The 25,621-nt window shown below is 41.4% G+C and overlaps 1 long non-coding RNA gene across 4 annotated transcripts in view; it reads right to left on the bottom strand.

Moving 5' to 3' along the window:
• Nucleotides 1-25,621, bottom strand: part of LOC135317109 (uncharacterized) — a 122,863-nt gene that overhangs the window by 30,426 nt on the left and 66,816 nt on the right. Inside the window, exon 4 of one of the 4 annotated variants that reach the window (XR_010376228.1) lies at nucleotides 884-1,047. The exons of 2 other annotated variants lie outside the window; for them this stretch is intronic. This is a non-coding gene — a long non-coding RNA (uncharacterized LOC135317109). Of the gene's footprint in view, nucleotides 1-883; nucleotides 1,048-12,273; nucleotides 13,904-25,621 lie in introns of those variants that run through there. One more of the 4 variants, XR_010376225.1, reaches the window with a different exon arrangement.

Below are 25,621 nucleotides of genomic sequence, written 5' to 3'. Positions count from 1 at the left end.
AATAATAGGACATTTCCCACTGCTTTACCTGGCATCTGCTTTCATTAAGCAATATTAAAGTTTTCATTAGTAATATAAGCCGAAGTAAATAAAAGCCTGAAGTCAGTAATGTTCCTACTGATTTATGTCACTAGTTGTAAGAAAGATCTGAATCAGACCTTTAATCTTTATTAGCCAGGTGATTAAATACAAAATGACTTTCTGGGAGTGAGAGCAGATGCCCAAGACACATTTACCAAAACTTAGGTAGAAAACGCACTTGCGCTTCAAATGGCACCTCATATTAGGTGGCATTTACAAAAACATGTAACTGTACAATGTTGAAATGGTGGGGCAGCCCTTTAATAAACCACGTGCAAAAAAGGCCTTTTGTGAAGAGAAGCTGCACTTCAGGCATATTCTTATTATTACTTAAATCTAGAGTCAACTGAAAGGGAAAACTCTCGTTGCCAACTGTGACAGACTGCAGCACTGCACTAACAGGAAGGCTATTTTAGTTCTGAATTGGGAACTGGATTACTTATTCAAACAGTAGTTTCCAAAACTGCAAAACTGCGCTCTTGTTCCCTTTGCAGTATGTTCCTAACTGTATCTTTTTCACTGCGCTGTTTCAAAGGATTGTGTCTTCGCTACATACACACAGAGCACCTTGGTTTCTGAAATTGTTTTCCCCCAATTTCTGGCTGGTTTGAACAACCATGACTTGTTTGTTATACACCTATTTCAGTAACACCCCAGCAGCTGGGAGCAGGCAGCTCGGGCCGAGCTTTACATCAGCCTTCAGAACAGCTGTGGGGGAAAAGGACAATACTTCTGAGCTACAGATGGGTTCGCTTGCTGTGGGTATTACAGTTTAGGTTCATGCTACTGCACTTACAGATACCTGCAGTGATTTGCATGCACCTTGGTTTTCATTCCTGGGTGTGCCGAAGTCACTGGGAGTTGTGCTACTACTTCCTAATGAGCGCTGTGTCTTTAATTGCCAGTGCAGATATCCCTCTTTTTGTGGAGAATTAAAGTATTCTGCTGCTGAAGAAAATCCTTTTACTAAAGGAAATAAACAAAAAAAAAATATTGCAATAGCATGTAAGATAATCAACAGACAAATAATTTAGGTGATGCTTTGAAAGGGAAATGTTAAGGGTGTGTTTGCCATCTGAGCTGCAGTCACTGGAAAGGAAAGCCTCCTGAGGTATCTTGGTGTGAGGGTAGGGAGACCGAATCTTTAAACCTCTCAGACGGGAAGGGCAGCCAGCCATTTCTGCCCAGCTGCCAGAGATCTGTAGGTGCTGTCTCTCCATGCGGAGGACATATTCTCCCACATCAGGAGAAATATGATTGTGCCCTTGAAGAGCAATAGAAAAATGCCACCCCATTTTCATAACATGCTCCAGTGAAGACTCCTGTCACGTGAATTTCAATATCACTAGGACAGTCCGTGCTGAACCTGGGCAGTCACAGAATCATGAAAATCATCTGCTTGAGGCGTCCATAGACACCAATCCAAAGCCCTCATCAGTCTCCCACTACCCTGCCTTGTGAATGCAATCCTTGGGGGAAAGTTCTGCCTCACTTAAATGAAACTTGACTTGCACATTACTTGTTCAGACAAGCTATGAGTACATATGACTCATCATTTCCCTACTTTGTTTTGCCTGTTAAGCAGCCATCAGCATTTACATCACAATTGATCATAAAAGAGCAAAAATGATGTAGCCGTTCCAGCCTCATCCCTTGTGAGTTACTACAGGAAATTTGCAGCCTTCCCCCGAACTCTCCACCTTAATGTCCCCACTTTGAATATTCAATGGAGAAAATAAACTCAGAGCTCTACACTTCTCTACACTTCTTGTCTGTGACCTTTTTCTCCATTCAGTGACATCATTTGGCTTCCCAGTACTTACTGTCAGTTTTGGGGGAACGATAAACATGATGATCTGTTGTGATGGGCAGACTAGCACACACAAAATAAAGAGTTTATAAAACTTAGAACAACCTAGACAGAAACCTCAACGCACACGCACAAACGCTGTTTCTTGCTCCTTCAGGCTGACCCAAAAGCTCCGACTACAGTATCGCTGTAGCCAGGTAGCACCACGATACAAAGATAGCACGGTGAAATGCAGCATCAAATTAGCTTTAACTGCATCAGTTTATCTAGGTCAGCTGTGTAACCCTGGGTGCATTTCACCTTGTTTTTGCCCTGTCTGCTAGAACCCATCTGCTAGAACCATCCTGCATGCTGAACTGCAGCCACAGCACCGTGAAGCCACAGTAAGGCTGAGGTAGGAGAGCCTCCCACAGCTTCGTCGTGATGCTAGAGCTGGCCCTGCAGAATGCCCTACCCTCCTTAGTGAGTACAGACTGTCACTGCTCTCTACTTTTTTTTGGGAAAAATATTTCACTGGCAAACACAACCTAAGCAATTTGGATGCAAACACAATTTAAAATGGCAGGAGGTAGGGTATGAGGGACTGATTTGCATCCACAGCCACAAGGAGCCCAGTATGCATTCCATACTGTGCAGTACAAATGGTCTGACTGCAGCCCTTCGACATCGCAGCGCACTTTGCAAAAATCTTGTCTCATTTCTTTGCCTCCCCGTGTTTCTCAATGTATTCTTAAATATGTTGCTATAGTTTGAAGGTTGTGGTTTTTTGTTTTTTTTTTTCTTTCACGTCTGAGAAGGAAAAAAGGCCTGTTCATGCTTTACAGTCCCAAACTCAAATCATGTTTTTGTTTAAAAGTTTCACTTGAGAAAAGACCTTACGTTAAGAAGACTACAGGTGCTGGGATTTTAAGGTACATACTATACAGGACTTGAGTGCTAGCTATCCTGGGCAGATGTTCCTCAGCTTCATGCTGTCACACAGTACACGTGCATTAGTGATAGCTGGATGGATAAATATGTGCACACCCACACCCACGCAATTGGAGCACTGCACTTGATTTTTCTGGAAGCACCCAATTTGTCAAGGAACCCAGGAGGAGCAGACAGAAAGTGCCAGCATCTTACTATAAACAGCAGCTGGGGGAAAGAGACATTCCAGTCATGAACGAGAAATCCCAGCAGCAGCTTCACTTCCTGTCTGATGACTCTAAGAATGTGACTCCCTAAGAGTATCCCTGTACAGGGAAGGCACAAGAGAAAGATTAGAAGGGGCAGAAGGTGTCAGACCTGAAAGTAGATTAATAGATATAATGGAAACTGGAGATGTCTGGAAAGCATGTGATTTATTAATGATGTTAAAGACGGGTCTGAAGCAGGGTTTAGGTGGGCTACAGGTCCCTGTTCTGTTATGGATTCTGTTACAGGCTATGCCAATGTTAAAACTGTGACTTCATAAACCTTGCTTGGTGGTTACCCATTTTTGGAGGCAGCTGTCTCGGTAGGCTCCTACAGTTCTAGGTCTGTCCATGCCTACCTCCTTCCTGCTTTCCACCCCAGCCATGATCCAGCATCCCTTTCTTCCAGAGTGGCAGGTTGGGCGGGTATCCCCTGATCACACTCGTCACCATCTCTCTCTCCGGTGCAGTAGCAAGGCGTTAGGGTGTTACTGAACAAAATATATATATTTTATTTATATATACAAATGAAATACTAAGAGCATGCTCTTGACATGAGTGACTGTGAGCAGTAGAATACTATAATGCTACAGGTGAGAATGCATTTCTGCTGATGCGCTACTCTAACTTCTCCTAATTAAACAAAACCAGTTAATTAAATAGGCAAAAAAGGCAATTCAGTAATTTTCCACCACAAATTGTCACTGGCTCTACCAAATAATATTTTTTGGATAGAAGTCACAAAAGAAAAGATAAAAATGTTTGTGTGTGGGCAATGCTTTAATGTCCCATCCCTGGTTTTGCTTCCTTTTTCTTTCTCTGAGCAGCAAAAATTCAGCATTTCTTTTTCTTTAAATAATCCGTCTTGCTGTTAGGACAACTCCCTTTTAAGGTCCGTTTTTTGCTCAGAGGGAATGTTGACTGCACTTATAAACACCCACTTCCTAGGTTTTATAATAGTAACAGAAACATAACCTGAACTACAGTTTCAGCAACATGCGGCAAACACATCCAGGCTAAGGCTGGCCTACCAGCTTTTCCAGAAATGCTTCAGAGGTGTTGGCAATGCCACTGTGATTTATCCTCACAAAGTCACATCTTTGAAAACCTCCTGTCTTTCTCCTTTTTTCTTGGAAAGTAGAACCCTGTGCTTCTCCAGCTCCAAAACGCATAGTGAGGGTATTCGGATGGGGCAGTAAACACTGAGGAAGGAGAATGCTGCCCTCTTTATAACTTAGGAATTTTAGGCGGGTGCAAACTGTGATCATGGAGAGAATTTCCAAGAACTACAGTGAAGACCAGATTTCACCATATGTGTTACTCTACTCAAAATATCCACTTCAACTCCAGGAAAGGTTGCAAAAAACCCTGAAAACTTTTTGGCTCTTAGACCGCCATCCCTAGTGGAACTTAACTGTGATCTGGTTAATTAGCTTTGTATTTTGGAAAAAGATCTGGTGTAATAAGATAAAAATAGCTTCCACTTCAAGAGTATGCACAGTGGTTATAAAAAAGTCCAAAAGATTACACATATGAACTGTAACCTCCAGAAGTACCACTGACTTCCAGATATAGCCTGCACTAACGTGCCATTACCACCGAGCCAGGGGATGATACTGGTGTCTGATCGTTACTGGCCTCACTAGTGTCTGCAGATACACCAACCTTTCCAGTCATGCAGGTTTGGAATTGCTACCTTGTATTTAAGCTACTGCCTATGTGTTTGTGTCACCTCTTAATATTTCACACCAGGACCCCCCGCTTCACCTGGAGCGGGATGTGTTAACTTCAGCGCAGCACCAGCTGAGCAGATCCGAAGGGCCTGATGCTGAACTTGTTAATTTGGTCATAAATTAGGAGCAACTCCACTGCTGGTGGTGACACCAAAACACACAAGCCTGGACTCGGGTTCTTCATACCTATTGCATGGTTTCTAAGCAGATGGCTGGGAGGCTAAATGTAAAATGATCCACCCCCACCCTCCTGAAAAAATAAAAGCATCAAAAAAATCAAAACAAAACCCCAACACACGGAAACACATTAAAAATGTGTAGGGATTGGGGGGGAGGGGGAATCGTTACTGAAAACAAAGCAATCGTGTGCCAAATGAGTTGTCATGGCTTTACTATAACATTCCCACAAAGAAGAACATAATTTTCTTTATTGTGAAATCTTCGTTGTGAGCCTTGCTGCTCCTGGGAAAAGTCATATGTCAGAATAGAACAGTGTTTCCAAATATGACTAGTCTGAGCAGATAAACAATGAATGTCAACACAGCATTCAAGCAAGTCTCTATCTGCGTTTAAATCCCTCTCCGAGGGAGTTTATATTCTTGTTCTGGTAGCACTACACATCATGAATATCTATATAGGTGCTTGCCTTTGTACAACACACCCCATTAAACTCCAACAAGAGCTCCTGGGGTCCCAGTTATGGGCAGCCAAAGCATCAGCCGTGCCTGAGAACATCCTGCAGCATTATCTGCTGAGTTTAAAACTTTATATTACATTTTCTCAAGACTCCGTGATGCATAAGAAACTGGCAAAATTAAAATTCTTGTTCACTTAGGTTTTTTCACTGACTAAAAACCTGATGAATTTTCAGGTGCAATCTCTTATACCTCCCAAATTTTTTTTTGGGGGTGGGAGGGTGTCACACTCCCACTTTGGTTGTTCTGGGCAGGGAGTAGCAAAGCCTGGAGGGCCACAAAGAAGGAGAAGCAAAGAAAGATTCCAGTCCTGTGCCCGCTCTCATTACAAACACTGGGACCAAGCTCATCTTGTCCTTCAGCAGAGGTGAAAACAAAATGTACTGTTAGGAGGAGGTCCTTGAGAAGCAAAACACCATTGCAACAATCCTGCTGCTAGGGCTGCTGCATCCAATAGCCCTACAATGCAACATGCCTAGCAGTCTCAGGGAGTAGGTTTTCTACCTCAAGCCACCCTCTATTTCAGTCATGTATGCTTTGACCACCAAATTACAGCTGTGTTTCTACTCTTTGAATGTATGAACTTCCATTTCTTTGTGGTAGAGAAATGCTACTTTAATAAAGGAATGCATCCTGCTGCTGCCAAGCAGTCTAAAACCTTGGGGCAACCTGCAGGTAACGCATTTGGGTGTCCCCTTTCCTTAGGTTGTAGTCTAATTTATATAGGCTGTGGCACTAAGGGTAAGAACTCTCTCTTCTTATCAGCATCCAAAGCCTTCCAAAACTCAGATCCCATCCTCTGCCTTCCAACTTCAATATAGACAACAAACTCACTTGCAGTTCTCTGCAGGTTTTGTAGAAGTGCCTTCCTTCACCTCGGGCTGAGCAGGCACTCAAGAGATGCAGCATTTCAGAAACTTCCATTCAAACCTGATTTTCACCTGGGGAGGGGGGAGAGGGGAAAGGCTGGGCCTTAATTTCCTGTGCCTCAACTCCCCATCTGTGAAACAGGGTCTTTACAGGGCAGATGAAGATCCTGCAAACTTAGAACATGTATTCTGGACAGCAACTTTCTTTTGTGGTCCTGCAACACAGCAGAAGTTTGGATCCAAGAGAGCACATTAAATCACACTGTCCTTGTTTTTAGTGGAGAACTGAAGGGAGTTTGGCCACTGGAAGGTTTTTGTTTTTCGTAACACTATTAAATACAAAGAAAACGAGAAGCTTGGCAGCCTATTCCACCACGTAAAGCCATGTCTTTCTAAATTACTAGAAAGTTCACTTGAGGTGAAAATCCTCTGTGAAAATTTGGCTTCTGAAATAACTTCTAACTACTACCCCAAATCTTTTTTTTACATCATTATCCTCTGTAAGTGAAGAAAAAATTGGGGTACCACTAGCCTTTGAGAGTGGCATAAAAGTTTCAGGGGACTGATAACAAGACTGCTGGGATACACAGTGTGCAATGAACATTCTTTATTGCTTGGGAAGCTCCAGTGACTTCCATGTTGCTGTCACATAGAGCAACTGTCTCAGGACTTCAGTTGTATTTCTCTTACTGCGTCAGGTAAGCCACAAGCATTTAACCAAGTGTGATTCAACGGCTATGCCAGTTTAGTTTAATAACTCAGTGTGCTTTAATCTAAAAGCTGATAGCTCCATTCAGCAAGCAAGGAAACTGCACAAAAGAGCACCCAAAATGCGTGATGCAGCATGCTGGCAGAAGCTGTAGTGATAGCTGGGAGCAGCTGAACGCCTATCAGCAGCAAAGTCACACCCCTCGGGAAGCTGTCAGACCCAGGACTGACCATGTGGCAGAAAGGCTCGAGAACCTTCTGCAAAGCATGCAGATAGGCCTTTCAACAACAGGTGCAAGTTACTTTCACATCTTTATCTATCCAAGCTATCTATCTCTAAGTAAACAGAACGAAGGGTAAATAGGAAGGGTTGTTGCAATTCCTAATCCTACAGCTCATGAATCAGTTCTGTAGCAACCACGACAAACACCACCACCATGCTTTGCAGCAGTTGCCTAGGCTTAGAGTAGACAAAAGGCAGTGGCAGGTTTGCTTACTTTTACATTCATTTATTTTTTGCTTATTGGAAAGGCTGCAGTTGCAAAATTGAGGTATTCTTGGCAGTGCTGCTGGGGTTTTAATGTCTTGGATGTGTTGGAAAGACTGCAATTACCCAGAGGTATCTCATTGCTCTTTGTAAGTCTACAAGACAGACTCTTCTGCGTATGTATTGCCCAAGTGAACTTCATGAAACAGAAAAGGCACACTCAAGGAAAGTAACAGCAGCTCCTGGTCTCAGCATACATGACAACCCGTTCAGCTGCTGATACCTTTCTCCAAACAGGCACAGCTCACCTGCCCAGACTATACGAACAACTGGGGAGCAAGTATAGGTGAACAAAGGAAGAAAAAATACCCACACTGTCTGGTACAGCATGTATGTCTGATGGAACAGTAGAGTAATTTCTAGAGATGGGGGAAGGGAAGGCATAGATCCTTCCTTCTATTAGGTAAAACAGACTGAAAGACAGGGAAAGTTTCCTATACTCTTCATCAGCCGTTCCCCTCACATCTTTCCAATGCTTGCCCCTCCCTAAAATCCTCAGCACGTACCCATTCAGGTATTGGCTGGCCAGCCTTGGTGCACAGGAAAACTACCTACTTACTTAATCACTCAGCCCAGCTCCCTTCAGAACTCTGCATTTTAAACAAAACTAAGCTTTAAAGAGATATATTATCACCATGATGAACAAATTGATATTTTAAGTTTACCCCCTACAATTTACTTCTCTTTCCAGAATTAGCATGTAAGTGTTTCAGAAAATACTGTTTTCTTGTAGCTAAAAAGAATCAGAGATTCACCATATTAGTGATCCTGCAAGTATCTTTAGATGGGAGAATTAACACCTACTGCAGGCGACATGACTGACTTGAATCACAGCACCACTACCTTTCGGGAGCTTGACAGACACTAATTTTGGAAAGGTGTTTTGCATGGAAGACTGGCATTAGAGCACATGGAAGATCGAGTACGTGTGGGTGTTACTTAGCAACCTACAAAACAAAACTTTAAGAGTAGCTAGAAAAATTGCCAACTTAAAAGAATAAAGCTTGTTAATGTGTAGGAGCAGCAACTGTTCTTCAAAGCCTTCAAACTAAAACCTACTGCTGTATACATAGACAGCAACTATCATATTAGCCAAGCAACGGTGGTGCCACTTCCTTAAAATTAAAAGCAGTCCTCTCGTCTCCTAAAACAATTCAGCATCTTCTTTGAGCTACCACCAGAAGCTGTAAGCCATGCATCAAGTGAAAAAAATGTCACTATTAAACTGGATCTCAAGGCCTTTTAACAATTTTGGTTAAACGCTTCTGGGAGTAGCCAGCTAGCCATGGACAGGATAGATTCAGAAGTTTGGTGCTCTCCAATACCAAGGCCCACTTAAACTCAATACCTCTTTAGTAGACCTTTGTTTTGCATACACCCACTACGAAGGTCTAATTTTCCAGTTCAGTCTAAAAACAGCACAAACAACCCCACGGCAGACAAGCTCTACGAATTCTGTGGCACTGCTTGTAAGCGCTTCTTAGGCTATAGGACTTGTGTTATGACCCTGTGTGAAAGACCCAGAGAGATACAATACAGAGGTCCCGAGGCTGTCCTCCTTGCCTGAAACACCACTTCAGACGACAAATTTTCACTGTTAACTCAGAGGGGTATTTACAGAGTAAAAATGCACAAGCACACCAACATCATTCAAGTCAGACACCAAAGTACATTGTTAAGAGAGCACTTCTGGTGAGGAGTCCCAGGTGTGTTTATGCCTTTGGAAAACCGCTTGCTCATGCTGAGGGAAAGAAAAGGTGCCTGCTGGAAGGTTTCCAAAACCCTCAGCACCTTCCTTCTGCCCTGACCTTCCATAGGTAGCTCCTCAGGGAATACCTTTGTACTGAACAGGGCTGGGAAGACAGCTGCAGCCCTGTCAGCCCCCATCAACCAAACAGCCCCAGAAAGCAGTTGTGCACAAGACACAGAATCTGTTCAGTTATTCAGGACAGCAAGGGAGGTCCAAATTACAGAGGGTTTCCATAGTTTAATTACAAACCATCTTCCCAATGGATGGAGCTCTCCGATTCAGAATGGCTATTCACATTTTGGGGCAATTAAAGCAACCCATTCACTATTCTGTTCTATTTAAAGCAGGGTTTTGGGGGTTTTTTTGTGTGTGTGTCCCCCGTCTCTGTTTTTAAATTTGTTATTGCAGTTTTAGAAACTTAATGACTCCAGAGTTGTTTTTTTTAAAGAAACTTAGAGAATGTCACTACCATGTACTAATAGGACAGCATGTGCTGTAAGTGCATCAAGATCAAACTAGCTGCATCTTTTCAGTTCTTTGAATCTTGATTTGCCTAGAAAGAATAAACATAGCCAAGAAAAATGCAGCTTAGAGATCACAGAGGTATCCTTCACAGAACAGAGAAATAGTAGGCAGCAAGGCTTTCCTAGTAGTCATCTAGAGCCAGAAAGTAAAACCAATTTTTTTCCTGGTACTAAGATTTAAAGGACTGGAAGAAATCTCTGTGTGGGAAGGTATTACTTGAACTGAGACACAACAGAAACTACAAAATTATGGAAGTCCTGTGATCTTCTTTGACCTTAGTCCAAACAGATCCAACTGCCACTGTTGTCTTAGCTCCCACTATTTGCTTAGTGACATGCACAGGAAAGAAAAATCAAGTCTGAACGTCAAACTCCAAGCTCTGCGATTGTGGAGACTGTATATAACTGAGTAATTTAACAGTTGTGTTCTTACCACTTACTGCCTTGACCTGGCTTCAGAGGTGCTGTCATGAGAGGGATGGCTCTGGCCAGGCAAGAGCCTTGGTCTCACTTTTCCTTCTGAGAAACAGCACTCACACTAGTCAGTCCTTGCACTTGTGAGCATCACAGCATAGAAACACCATAAAAATATGGCCAAGGTTACTGTTGGGAGTGGCTGGAAATCTGCCTGGTGGAAAAGGACCTGAGGGTGTTGGTCAACAGGCAGCTGAACATGAGCCAGCAGCATCCTGGCTTGTATCAGGAACAGTGTGCCCAGCAGGAGCAGGGAAGTGATCGTGGCCCTGTACTCGGCACTGGTGAGGCTGCACCTCAAATACTGTGTTCAGTTTCGGGCCCCTCGCTACAAGAAGGACACTGAGGTGCTGGAGCATGTCCAGTGAAGGGCAACAAAGCTGGTGAAGGTTCTGGAGCACAAGTCTTATGAGGGAACCGGGGTTGTTTAGTCTCAAGATAAGAAGGCTCCTGAAAGGAGGTTGTAGCAAGGTAGGTGTCAGCCTCTCAAGTAATAAGCAATAGGCATCAAGTTGGGCCAGGGGAGGTTTAGATTGGATATTAGGAAAAAATTATTCACCAAAGCATTGTCAAGCATTGGAACAGGTTGCCCAGGGAAGTGGTTGAGTTACCATCCCCCAAGGTATTTAAGAGACATGTACATGCAGTACCTGGGGACATGGTTTAGTGGTGGACTTGGCAGTGCTAGGTTAGCAGCTGGACTTGATCTGAGAGGTCTTTTCCAACTTAACTGATCCTAAGATTCTACAAAATGGGAACTCTAAGGACTCCAGTAAGGTTGAACACATGGAAAACAGTATGCCACAGGATCCAGTTGCTTCCATTGAAGCTGAAGGAGGACATGAGGCTGCTGTTGGCAGCAGTTTAATGAGGAGTAGTAGTAGTACCCTCAGCAGGGGAGAGGAAGGGATAGGCATTTATTTATGCCAATTTCACTGAAATCCATATAGAAGAGAAAGAACAAAGAACTAAAACATAAATACCACAGTAGGAAGAATAACTACTTTGACATGCTTCCATTAGCTACACTAGACACTGAAAATAAAGCAAGAACCTCAGAATAAGGTAAAAGGAGGGTGTTTGCCTTTTTTTTTTTTTAAGGTGTCTGTATACAAAAGCAAGTAGCATGACAGAAAAATAAGAGGAACCAGAAGTACCTGCCCACAAAGGGGATTTCAACATTGTAAGTTTAACTGAAACACAGTGGGGGAAGTGAAACTGAATAGGAGAGGGGCTTGATGCTAAACATTAGGTTGATCTGCTTTTGAATTGCTTTATTGTGTTTGCCATATAAACAGTTGGGGTAGACATACCTTATTCTGACATGAATCCTTAGAAGCTGAGCTGAACAACTATAAACACAGGAACAAAGCAATGCTATAAAAACTGCTGATATCTTAATACTGTTGAAGCTAAATGAGCCACAGAAACATTGCAGAAAGCAATATATTGCTATTTTTATGACTATTGTGCATATGCTGGTCAAGACTCAGGAGGCTATATGGAACGAACATCAGTAAAGCACTGAGAAAGTGCCAGTTAATGTAAGAAAGACTCAGCTATATCTAAGTCTTTACCAATTTTGCCCAGTCAGACACCCAGATGCCAACAGACTGGCATTAAGAAAAACAATATATATAAAGCAAAAGGTTGAACAAATGTTTGTCCTAACAGCTTTCAAAGCTATATCAACAATCCACCATTGTTTGAATGGTGAGTGATTATTTACAGCAATTACTACCCGTAGGCAATTGTACATTTTTACTTAATGTAGAAATGCATACTTCTTGAGCACAGCCAGGTTGATGCAAGTATTGAGAGGCTGTCTACGCTAGATATTGTAACGAACAGCTTTATATTCCTTACGTCCTAGAATACTTGTTGCAAGCCTAGTTTGATTCCATAAACAGAAAAAGACACACAGTTCTTTGCACTAGAAGCTTTATTTGTTTTAACAAAAGCAGTTTTTAACAGCAGCACTCACTTGGGAACCCTCCTGCTTCCTGAAGTATTGCCCTTCCAGAGGAAGGGCTCTGGATGCCTGCTGATCTAAAGCCATCCATGAATAGTCCAACAGGCAGAAAAGCTTAGCCAAGTCAGATGTTCCTTCAGTCTGAGTGGCCATCACAACTCTCCCAATTTCGATGAGTGAAAGTGCAAATGGCATGGAGCTTGCCGATGAAGGGTTAACAGTACAGGCATATGCTGTACAAGCTTCCCCATTTATTACTGTGACTGTAGTCCAGGTCTGAAAGGACAACAGACCCCTGCTATTCCAGGCCTAATCTTCTCAAATTGAAACTGCCTGTTTTGTCACTGCATGCCTGGATTCTGTGCACAAATGAAACACTAGTTTTGGTGCCACTCAAGAAACAAGAGATCCAGTTGGTATCAGCATTCAAGACATTATCTTATTCCTCCCCAATTATTTCTAGGCACATTCTATGTATAAACCATGCTATGTGCAGCATGTGTTTTTAAAAAGTCAGACCTATAAATGGCTTCCCAGTACTCCCTTCTCCAAAAAGAATCCCCTAACTGTACAGCACACGCATATATAGCTCTCCATCTAAAAAAAGTGAAGCACCATTAGCGAGGCAAACTAATGGTTACACACAGGCAGCATGCATTAGTTTCTGCCTGAGAGCTACCCATGCTCAGGTGTCTTAACACTTCAAGCCCATGAACTATTTTTTTCTTAACTAGTTTCAGACCTACCCTCGCTCCAGGCTCTAGTTGACACCAGCTGGATCCCTTGTGCAAGAACAAAGCAGGAGGCACCAATTGGACCTCAACTGCATCGTCTTCCTCAGAGATAAGGGAGGTAACTTGACAAAAAAAAACCCACCACACCCAAAAAGCATAGATGCCCCTCCACTTTGCATTTCCAGGCAGCTGGAAACCCAGCAGACAATGTAGCTGTTGCTTAACAAACACAGGAATCTACATTGTATGCCAGGTTCATGCCCCAAACCTGGAGAGTCTTCCCATACAACCAATAAAAACCAGCTGTGCACACCACAGTTCACAGTACTTTTCATCCCCTAATGCATAGCAGTCATGTGATCAGACAAGGCACCTGTTTCAGAACCTATCCTTTGCAGGAGAGGTTAAAAATTCTTCACTGAAAAGAGTGAAGTCCAACTATCTTAGCTCAAATTTACAAATATTCTCTTCAGTTTTGACTACCACAAGCCCCAAGACTTAGGCTACAGAAAAGACTGTCGCTTTCTGATACATAACATCCAGGCATTTAATCTGATTCCCAGTGTGAAGTAGATCCAACAGATATCCAATCCTTTATTTGGGGCCACACCTCAGACGTTAACTTGTTAGCACTGTGAACTTGCTCTGCACCCAGGAGAACAGATAAAAATCCAACAAAAACTATAGATAGAAGATATGAGATGTCATCAGAGACCCAGTAGCCAGATGTAGCTGCTGATTGTAAAGACAGAATCTACACTGACTACTGAGCGATTGATGGGCAACTACAGGTTCTGGGTTGACTGATCCACAGCATTAATCCGACACGACCTGCAGAAACAATTAGAAAAAAAAAGAAATCAGTATATGAAACAGTTCTGTAAATAAGCCTTCTTAAAGAAGAAATTTTCTACAGTTGGTATTAGAGCTTTCTTGTAGACGGTAAACAGAAAAGTGTGTTGCCAGAACAGAGTCACCTCAGGTGTAGTAGTCATTAGCTTTTACAATTAAAAAGTATTCACAGTGTTCCAATATCTTTACTCTGAAATAACCTGTTTCATCCCCATGTATTACTAAAGACCTGCTCCCAAAACCAGATAAGAAATGCTCACAAGTGTGAAGTAGAATAATAGCAGAACCAAAGTCACCTTAAATTTCTCCTTAATCCTCAAGCCATATTGTACAAGAAGCTGTGAATTAGTCAAAACCAGGCTGTTCTTATCCCGTCATAAAAGGCATTCAATAAATAAAAGTAAACTGAAAGGCACAGAGGTAATCCTGAAATGGGGAAGGTATCCCACACTGTAGTGAGGAAGAAGACATTTCCTACATAGATTTAGCAGAAAAAACGGAGGGCAGCTGCTTAGAGTTAACTTCTATTAGAAAACAGTGCAGCATTTTGAGTCTTTGCATAAAAACTCCCATTCATGGCAATTTGAAATCCTTTTGTCTCTGGTGTCAAATGAGGAATCCCAGCTCCTCTCTACCACCTCAGGAACTGCTATAGCTGTGTAGCACATCTGAGAAAAATCCCAGTGAATACATGCCTAGCTTGGCCTTCCAATGGTGACTGAAATATACTCTAGGTAACTCCTTGAAGTTTTGCGGTAAGCATAAAGATTTTACATTGCAAGAGACAAGTCAGTGTCAGTATCAGTAAAGACAAATGAAAAATGGCCATCAAGTTAGAACTACTCATTAAGTATTTCAAGTTTTTATTTTACTAAAACATTTTTGGGAACTGGAAAGACTTAACTTTACTGAAAGTAGTTTAACGTTGTTACTGGACTGACAAGTTTGGGTTTTTTTTTTTAAAACAGAACTGTAGGTAACTAAGAGCATTTTAAATAATTTTATTTTTTGGAGCAGTTTTACTACTGTTTGACTAGCTTATAGCAATAATATCAATGATTAAAGACTGGTCTACAGTTTGCTATCAAGTACTTCTAGAAAAGAGTGGTTGCTGTTAACGCCCCCATTGTAAGAAAAGCACAGGAGGTACATGCGTACCCTGATGAACTTTTCCACAATAGTGTTTCATAAACAGCATTCATTAAGCATGTATAAGGATTAAAAAAAAATGTTGATTCAGTACCTGTGCTAACTTCTGGAGCTTGCAAAACTGACAGAAGTTTGCCAGGAATAAGCACATAATGCTGAAGCACAAGAGCAGCAGCACTGAAGCTGGGGAATGAATACTGGTATTTCTTTGCTGGAGAATTCACCTCAGTGTTTTGCACAATTCATTTATTACAACGTGACCACTTCTCCCTCCTTTTGTAGGCAACACTTTACACTTCCCTGGCTTCAGTCCTCCTCAAGACAAGCCAACATAACCTTCTACTGCAGCCTAGCAGCATGCAGGAGGATGTGTGTCATCCTACCCTACCCCATATGGGGAGAGAGCTTTTCCACCACAGGCATTTCTGGCTTATGGCCACTCAGAAGTCAGAAGCAGTATCTCCCCTCTGATCCTCAATCAAGCAGGCCCTGGAATATGCCAGAGAAATGAAACCACTTTTTATTTATTACACTATCAACTATTCAGTCATTTGTGAGTTCTAGCCAGACCCCTTACAACTATAAGGGGAGCAAGTGTAGTGAGGGGAAGAACAGAGCCCTGAACCCAACACCACCCTCCCTCTAGGGCAGGCTATGCTGAGGGGCAGCCACCAAGCAGCATTTCTTAACTACCCCCAGACTGCTTAAGCAACAGGGTGTTTAGGTGCACCTACTACATTAATATGTCAAACCCCCCAGAAGACAAAGGGTTCATCACTCCAAGGTCAGAGCTCTTGCAGGGGAGGAAAGGGAGGTGGGTTTGCGAACACCTCAATGACACAGGAGCTCTCCACATGTACAGCTTAAGACTCCAGTTATGTATTTTAAGCCTGGGCTGTGGATTCTCAGATCCAGTTGAGCAGTGCCTGGATTTGATATCTGTGCAGACAGGAGTCTTGCTGCTTCACAAAAGCAAGAAATACCAAGTTACTGCGGAAAAAAAACCCACCCCATCTGTAATCTATGAAACAGACATGGGAAGCTTTTGATACTGGTGAACTGTACTAGCATGAAGGTTTATTGCCAAAAATGCAAGAGGCAGCTGAGCCCACCACCAGATCAAGTAAAAGTTAGAAAACACCTATTGGATCTCTGTTATGTATCACATACAAAGGCAAGTGACTAGAACACTTGTGAATCACCCCCTAACAGACTCCTTCCTTTACTTGCTGAATCAAGGTACATTTAATAGGATTGAATGATCTTTAAGTAGATCAATCAAGACAAGAAAGCTTAACCAAGACATACACTGTTGTACTGTTTCCAGTTTGAAAAAAGCCAATAACTTTTTTAACCAAAGGCCTAGCTGTTGAATTGACAGGAAAGAGAACAAACAGGTCCTCATCAACCAGCTTTGCTATGGGAGAGAATCACATCATGGGCTAATACATTACAAGGATAGGATGGCACCGACAAGCATTAAAATCTGAAATGAAAAGGGGGAAAAGCTATCCACTATGAAGACCGAGAAAGGTGGGTAAGGAAGACGGTTAATGCTCATTACTTAGGTTTGAACAATAGTTCTTCCCATTAAGTTTGGTAAGGTTTTTTGTTCTGGACAGTGCTGCCACAGGTGTCAAGTGAACTGAACACAGAAATAAGCGCCACTTTACTAGTTTGCTTAGAATCCACATTCTGATATTTATAAGTGGGGCAGGGGGATGCTTTCAATAAAGAAGTCATTACCTGGATATTGGCTTCGGCAGCTTCCCAAAAAGAAAGCAAGCCAGCATCTCTGCAAGTTCAGAGTTGACAGTTGCACTGAGAGTTAAAGCCATCACCAGGGACAGCCAAAACGCTTATGTTTCAGTGCACTGGCACTGCAGTTGAAGAAATACTTCTCCATGCTTAATGCACAATACAATGGAATTTCGGTATTTACCAAGCATGGCAAGAACTTCTAATTACCTAATACGAACTTCGGCAAGGAGCCATAATATCTTAAGTTCTCAATTCAGTAAAACAGATCAGTGCATTGTTTCAACCAAGTAGGCATACATTTCATAAAGTAAATGCATAATTGTGGAGTTCAGCTATGCACTGCAATGGGCACTAATGAAATGGGAAAGTTAACCAAAGCAGTAACTTTTTTTTTTAAAACCCAGTGTAATGATACAGAGGGTGAAACCAACATTAAATACAGGTGTCCAATTAAAACACATTCTTACACACATGAATTCCTCTGCAATTACATAATTATGCCAGAGCCAGGATATCTCTGCAGCAAAGCATGTTTTCAGTGATCCCAGCTCCTGCATACCTCAGACCCTGTGACTGTAGTGGTCAAACCCATTCAGACCAGCTGATGGTCACTTGACTCTCCGCACTATTTATACATTGCTCTATTAAGTGAAGCTCCTGATTGGGCTGAGTAGATTTATGAAAATCCTGCCCAAGACTTTTTTTTTAAATTGCTTTGCCAGAGAATACTAGTATGAGCAAGTCTAGGGAGGCAGAAAGTTGGCTTGGCCTTCTAAAACAACTTCCTAAAGGCAAAACCACTTGCATTCTCAGAAGCCAACTAACTAGCTTGTTTTTAAAACTTAATTGCTGATAAATGCAAACACGGTTACCTTTAACCAGGACCTATTTTTGAGCTGACTTCACAGACATAGTCTTTGAAGGATTTGATACCAATAGATAAGAAACTGGCTTAGCTGTAAAAAACCATACAGGAGGCTGTAAATTATTATTTATTCTAACATGCAAAAATCCCACCTGGAAATCAACTCAAAATAAGTTATATAGGCATAAGTAAAATGGGTTTGATATGGAGTTAAGTAAACTGCACACAAGTTGATGGAATAATGAATAACTGAGCCTACAACTTTGCAGAGTGGCACAAAGCTGCCATGGACTATTATAAGCACAAGTTAAGGTTCCTAAGCTAGAGGCTTCTGTACGCTAAGAACTAATGGACTTCCCTTCTATAATGCTGTTCTGCAAGCAAGTAGCACTCAGCTGTCAGCTATTGTTAGTAAGTGTTCATACTCCACTGTGCTGTAACTGTCCACTGGATAGCAATACGTTATGAGAAACTGAATTAACTTATTCACCAAATCAATTTTATGAGCAGTAAGGTAATTTTATATACAGACAGCAAACAGTGCCAGTGAAATTTTTGTTTATGTCCATGGTGTTAAACAAACACCTTGCCAGAGGATTCCAGCTCAGTTCTTTACAGGACATACAGAAGGTAGCTTTCTGTATACTAATGGTGTTACAGAAACACCTACAGCTGGATGTGCTTGTGCAGACACAACACCAGCATTTCTAAGTCTGAGGCAGGAGATTGCCAAAGCAGAAAAGGAATGGGAAGACAAAAGCGAGAAAAAACCCAAACAAAAAACAAACCACCACACTCCTGCTACCACCCGTGCACCCCTGGGTCCTGTCTTTAACTCAGACCTGTGCAGGACATGAGTCACAGGCTGTCAGCAACCCCTGTGCCTGTGCAATAGGTCTGCCAGACTTACTGCGTACAGGTATTATGGGCATACGTCAGGGTCTAGTGCATATATGGAAGAGGCCCACCCAGCCATTTAAGAGGCAAATAGTTGGTGCTCACAGCATATCAACATTGCTGTAGTAGAGATGCTAAGCAAGATTCAAAAAGTGTCAAAGAATTACTTTATCAGCTCTTTAGCTAGCTTTATTTTTTTTTTTCTAAACAGCATGCAGGCACCTTGCAACAGCACACCCCCAGCATGCCGAGTAGTAACAATTTGGCTAGCACTCCAACTAAAATGTGAGTAGAAATTAAATGGGTTAAGCACAGAACGCTATCTTTAGTGAAGCTACGATCATTTGATATTAAGACTAAATGCTACTAAATTCTAATGCTGGCTACAGTTACTCAAACAAGCCTCTCAATACACCTACAGTACAATCTTTGGTGGCTGGGCTCTAAAAGCCCTGCTATGTCCTTACTATGCAATTCAATTCAAGCTACCATGCAGTTCAAGCTTGCATAGCACTCAGTCTGTGTGGAAAATAGGGGCCCTCATCTTTAGTAACACTCTCATTTACTTATGCTAGATACCTATGTGCAGAGAATACCAGGGAAATAAAATATCCATGTGAAATGGCAGCCTAGCAAATAAGTGAAAGCATGTCAGGGATGAGACAAGTTTGATCCAGAAGTCAGGTAACAAGCCGAGTGGCAACAATTCCCAAGACCAATTCCCAGCACTGACAGTGCAATCCTTCTGTATACTCCTCAAGCACCTACTTTAAAGATAATTACTCTTCCAAGTGCAGTTAGTACTTACTTCAGAGGAGAACAGCGTTCATGTGTTACTTGAACTTTGCAATATAAGGCACTTGATTATTCAATTATGGAGATGATGCTACAAAGCCACCTGGTCCTGTATCACACCCTAATACATAATAAGAGCGTGGTGACTATAAATTCATTTACTGTCCTCTTCCCTACCCTCTCCTCCTAATTACTTTCCTGTGCAGTGAACTCACCCGGGGGAGTAAACACCCCCCACAACCCACTTTCAACCGAGTACAATATGAAGGTTACCACATTTATGCTGTAAACTTAAACTGTTTCTGATGATCTTACTATTCCGTAGGGAACTCTGCCCTCTGCAAGTGGGTCTGGGTAAGCTGAGGAATGAAGATACAATGACTGCCTAGATATGAGTTTTAGACTAATTACGTATAAGCCTTTAAGATGAGGAACCTGGACAACATGCATGCTTTGGGCATTGTTTTGCCTTAAGACTCAGAGGGACTCACTTTCTCCCTCTGAGACATGCAGTATAGTGACAGCTACCTTCCTTTGCCTGGTAAATGCTAGAACCATCCCAACAAAAAGGAGAACAAATCCACCCAAGATGTCACAATTTACTTTATGCAGCAGCAAGCTTTACTCTGGAAACATAAGGGACAAGTTACACATGTAGGAAGGTCTGAGTGTTACATTACCCACATATAAATTAAGAAAATGCAGGGCCTACAACTTCAACAAAAACATAGATCTTAAGTAGCGTTAAGGTGGACATCTAAAAAAATCATTAGGGAGTATTAAAGCCCTCAGAAACCTGGAAATCTGAACATAATTCGCAGATGCAGTTAAGATCCCCTGAAAATTCAAAATTAGACCAGAATGGTATCCTAGATAAGTATTCTCCAAATTATTTAGAAGATGAAGTGCCTCACAACAACAAAAAATAAGGATCACAATTCTTTAAGTGTTAAGAAATCTTTACAAGAGAAATCTGAAAGCCAGGGACACACTGCATCTTGCCTGAAGATTATCACATGACAACAGCACGCTACTATGCCACAGAGACCTAAATGACTGTTTATCCCACAGCTCACATGACTTTGCTTCCTTTAGACTATAAATGGTGAAGAGAAATACACCCAGCAGAAAAGCAACAGGTACAATGTACTAAGAAGCTCCCACAATAGACATCTATTCTACAGAACCAGGGCTAATATTTACTGATACGAAGTCTGAAGTAATGCACACCAGCAAATAGCACGCAGATTACAAACATCAATTCACACAGCTCTAGATAGGCAATATTCTGTATATAACTTTCAGAAAGCAGAAATAGTGATGTGTAAAGGACACAGTGGCAAAGCTGATAAATGCTTTTAAAGACACTGAATTTCTTACTCGACTGGTACTCCCAGGCATATTGCAGAAGTCGTCACACAGATCTAGCTTTACAATTTAACCAGCTGAGGGGTTTTAAAATACAGAGGGTCCACAGGGAAACAAGATTGTCTTACTGAAACAACCATTTAAATGAAGGTCCCCTGCCCCCTCCCCATATGTATACACACACACACTTGCACTGGATTGATGAGATTAGGTAAACATGGACAAACAAGTGCATTGGCAGGGGAGAGAGATGTCTGTCGGTACTACTGTACCTTTAAGTATTTAAGCAGCAAGACCTATTTGGCTCTGGGACTGTGACCACATTGTAGGAAGATAATTTAACTTTTACTTTATCCTTTTCTCAAAAAGAGAAATATGGAACCTGGAAGAGAAGAGTGAACCTGTGGAAATATTTTGTGCAAGCGATAACTACCATGGGCAGAACAGGGGAGGCACCAGCTGGAAAAGCATCTTCTCCCACAGTAGATACAGTCCCCAGGCTGTTTTACCTGCTCAGAATCTTGCCAGGATGATCATCTAAGTTTTTCCATAACAGGCACTGTTTTTAGATCACCTCCAAGAAAAAGTTAAAAATTAGCCAAGGACTATTGTTGTGTAAAATTTAACTGGCAAGAACGACAAAGTAGCTCACTTGAGTATCCAATTCATGGGATATCTCAGGAATATTCAGAGATTCAAAAATGCTTCCAACTTGTCTGTTGTGGATGTAATATCGTCCTTCGCTAAAGTGATCTTAGAATGAGGACAAATTTATTCAGGGCAAGCAGAGACTATAGTGACAGGAATTTCACAATACTGAGAAAAGAATAATACCAGCAGGTATTGAAAGGAAAGGTATTGAAGGACTCTTGAAGGGAAATCCTGAATAGTACAAAAATATTAGTAACGTTTAGTCTTGTACAGATTACTAATAGGTTCAGGTTATGACAGAACAGTAGACTACATCAATCACAAGGTGGTCTCAGTTTTGAGATGTATATTAAGCAATATCTGCTACCAAAACTTTTAAATTAACACTCTGCAACTACAGTGTGTAGTGGTGGACAGGGATTAAAGCAATTCTGCAGTTTGAGCAGCTCTTCAAGACTTACGAACACTGCATTACAACAACAGATCTTAACTGGATCTTCTCATGAGGACTCCCAACCTGGTCCAAATAAGCCCTACCTCAATGGTCTGTGAAGTGCCCATGATATACACAAGAGATTTCAGTTTCCAAGTGGAGAACTCCACTGAGAAGCCATTATTCCTGGTTCCTAACATATACTTGGAAAAAAAAAGCAACTCAAGACAGAATGTGACTACAGGCTATGTTGTAGAAACACAGGCTATTCCTGGTTTATTTCATCCAGTTTGATTTACTGCAATGCCCACTCATTCGTCATCAATAAATTCAGCTGCTTAATAGGGCATCTTATCTTAAATGCAAGTATTATTTATTCCTACTTTTAAGACTGCCATTGCAGAGCATGAGCAAGTCCTAGGTATTCCTCCGGGAAGTTTTATGAGTTCTGTTGCACTGTTTCTTTATTCCAAGCATTTCAAGGTATTCAAGTAGCTGCATTATCCACAGTACTTTAGAGTAAACATGAAAGCCTTTTGGAACCAGGCCTACATAACTTCCTACCCAAAAGGGTTTTTTTATTACTAAAGATACAGCATGAAGGAATGAATGCCGAATATACTCTAAATGCAGAGGTTCAAAGACTAGGCATCCAGGCAGGACAGAAAGGATGACCAACCAAACCAAAAACCTGTTGTCCATCTGAACACTATAAACATTTCAAAAGCACAAAACTCAAAACCAACATAAGAGTTGGTATGAACCAGCAAGCAGAGGACACAGACCAACCATTTCACATGCATATTTGCATCACTATTGTGAATGAAGATTGCACTTCAGAACAGAGATGGTTTAATGAGTAAGGCAGTCTCCATCTCTCTACCCCACAGGACATACTGACACAAGTATGTCAGTATACATTTTAATTTGTTTAAAAAAACCACAACAAAATTCAGTAGGAATCTCTGTAATAAGCACAGAAGATAAGTGGCAGTGTTCTATATTCATTCACAGTAAAGGAGTTTATCTAAAAGCAAGGTTACCTGAAGAAGGAAAGTTACATTCATTGCAAAATAAACTGCACAACAGTCAGGAATGTGTCAGCCCCATTACTTCAATTAAATTTAACCTTTGAAGCAAAACCTTTAGAACTAGATTCCTATTACAGGTCAAGATGACATTAAGAAAACTTAAACATGGCCATACTAAATTCAGACCTCACACTGTATACTTTCATTCTTAATACCAGATAAGAGAAGAAAAAGGAAATATGCTTTGTAGTATAACAGCAGTTTAAAATTCTAATTATTATTAAAGCATATTTTAATAACACTAGGTAGATTTGTTCCAATAAACCATTTGGTAAAGTCCAGATACACCTGATGTTTTGAAATGCACAGCAGTAACACAGGAACCCCTATCAAATAGCCAGTCCCATTAATCTTCACTCTTTTCTAAAGGTGAGGGGAGAAGCCCAAAACAAAAACATGCACATGAACATTTCTGAGAGGCAGCAAGGATGACAGGCACTCTTGACTTTCCATTCTGTCTGCTAATGGCATGATCAGCTTCAGGTGAAGTCTTAGTTTTTTTTATTTCTGCCTGCAAGGTATTCACAACTACTGTTGTGAACGTGTTAAGTAAGGCATGAAACAATTCCTCCCCCCCCCGCTTTGAAAACACTAAGGAAGGCTGAACACCTTACTAATAAAGCAGAGTCACTCATTTACAACCTTTAGAGTATGGTTAACACAGCTTTTCCACTCTAGTGGTTTTGTACCTATACAGCACAGTTAGCACTGTATATAATAGTTTTCCAGCCAAGGGACCTGGGAGTTATGCTTTCCAACACACTTTCAAAACATTTTCCCATCATCTGCATAGTACCATTTTCTTATGAGTGAAGTGCATGTTGCCATTTGGTGACTTCTTTTACCATCCCACTGTAGTAGCCTTCTAAAGGCTTTCAGGGGAAACATCTCCCTGTTGTTGGCAGAATGCCTCACACAGCATCACTGGGCAACCAACAGGGAAATCCAGTGTGCTGTACGAATACAAACATCAGTACAAGATAACAATTAGATGGCAGAGTTGCATATTATCAATAACTAGAGGAAGTGTATTAAAACAGTCATTTTGGAGATAACACCATTCAGAGCCTAGATCCTGGTATATTCATAGCTTGCATAATGCATGCATAATCACAAGTACTACATGTACAAAAAAATCCACTACGTAAGTCAGGAAGACTATGGTAAAGTTGTTTAAAAATAAGCCATTGTAAATGTATGCAAAGATTCAGAGACAAACATTTTCAGTGAAAGTAATCCATCTGACATCTCAAAAAAAGAGACCCCCTTTTAATAAGTGATGCCTTCAAGAGAACACACTCAGCCAAAGCTACATATTAAATCCTAGGAGGTGCAGTACAAGTAAAGTGTTTTGTACCACATCTTGCCATAATAACTGGGAAATAACACTATAAGGGTCTAGTGGTTTTAACGGCTTTCAGTATTACTTAAGTGTGCTGAACAATTAGATGTGGCCTGAAGTTTGTCAGAAGCTGTTTCCAACTACATGTTTATCTGACACACCACCAGTGGAGTAGTGAATCAGTCATATGTATACACATCATTGGAAATCCTCCTGAAAAGTAACTGAGCACTTAATCTCGAGGGCAAGAATTGCAAACTGCAAGGGAAGACAGACTGAAGCAAACAAGTATTCTCATCCAGTGCTGCTCGAGTTCTGTTAGTGGCAGGACAGAGGAGTTCAAAGTTCACTTTCACAGTTGATGTGGGTTTCCTTTAAAATGCCTGGAAAATGACTATGTTGACCACATCCACATTCTGAAATACTTTTTTGAGAACTCCTAACGAAGCTTCAGCCAAAGGAACAGGAACTGACTCATTTGTACAGTACCCATCCACTGCACAGTCACTCTCAGATGTGTGCCCGAGATGCACGCGGGCTGGGATACAGCAGTCAAAACTCACATTGTATTTGAGAGATTTCAGTTAGGCATTTTGTATCAACATGACAACACTCTGCGTGAAGGTGTGCTCACAACGCATCTCTATTGCTTCAGGCTGCCACTCGCTGTCAGTGCCAACTCTGCTATTTCTGTTTCTGAACACAAATTTATACACAGAACTGAAGACGGAGTTGAGCAAGACCATGAGCTCTCCGCAGTGTATTTTACTATTTGCAACTCAAACTGGCCATGAACAAAAAAGATAAAGATAAATGAGCTAGCATGCTATTACAAAATGCGTGTAGAGTGCAAAAAACCCCAAGTGTATAATTTTAAACAGACTTGACTGTACATACTGTGAGTGAATCAACTCATTCCTAGTTAGGTTTTACTGCAAGATAAAACAGTTCTGAAAGTCAAGTTTGAAGGATCCAACAAATCATTCCAATATTTCCAATTCACTTGGCAACCTTCAGTGCATGGGAAAACAGTAGGCAGCACAGGAGGCTCTGTAAAGGACATGTATACTACGAAGTATCACCTTGCGGTTGTTAGCTATGTATAGACTTGCAGAAAACAGGCATCCCATTTAAAAAGTCAGCTTTCTACAAAATAGGTGTGCCACTAAGCCATTGTTTAAACCCACCGAAACTGCACTGAATCATTTCCCTGAATAGCATCACAATGAAGTGGGTGTGTTGTTTTTAAATCAAGGTGTCTGCTAAGCAAGTTCTTTAACAATTTTTGATTATCAGCACATCCCAGAAGCATAAAGATGTGTCCCTGAATTCCATAAAGATTTCA

The sequence above is a fragment of the Phalacrocorax carbo genome, chromosome 1 (assembly GCF_963921805.1).
Source record: "Phalacrocorax carbo chromosome 1, bPhaCar2.1, whole genome shotgun sequence".
Classification (NCBI taxonomy): Eukaryota; Metazoa; Chordata; class Aves; order Suliformes; family Phalacrocoracidae; genus Phalacrocorax; species Phalacrocorax carbo.
This window is presented reverse-complemented; position numbering and strand designations above follow the sequence as displayed.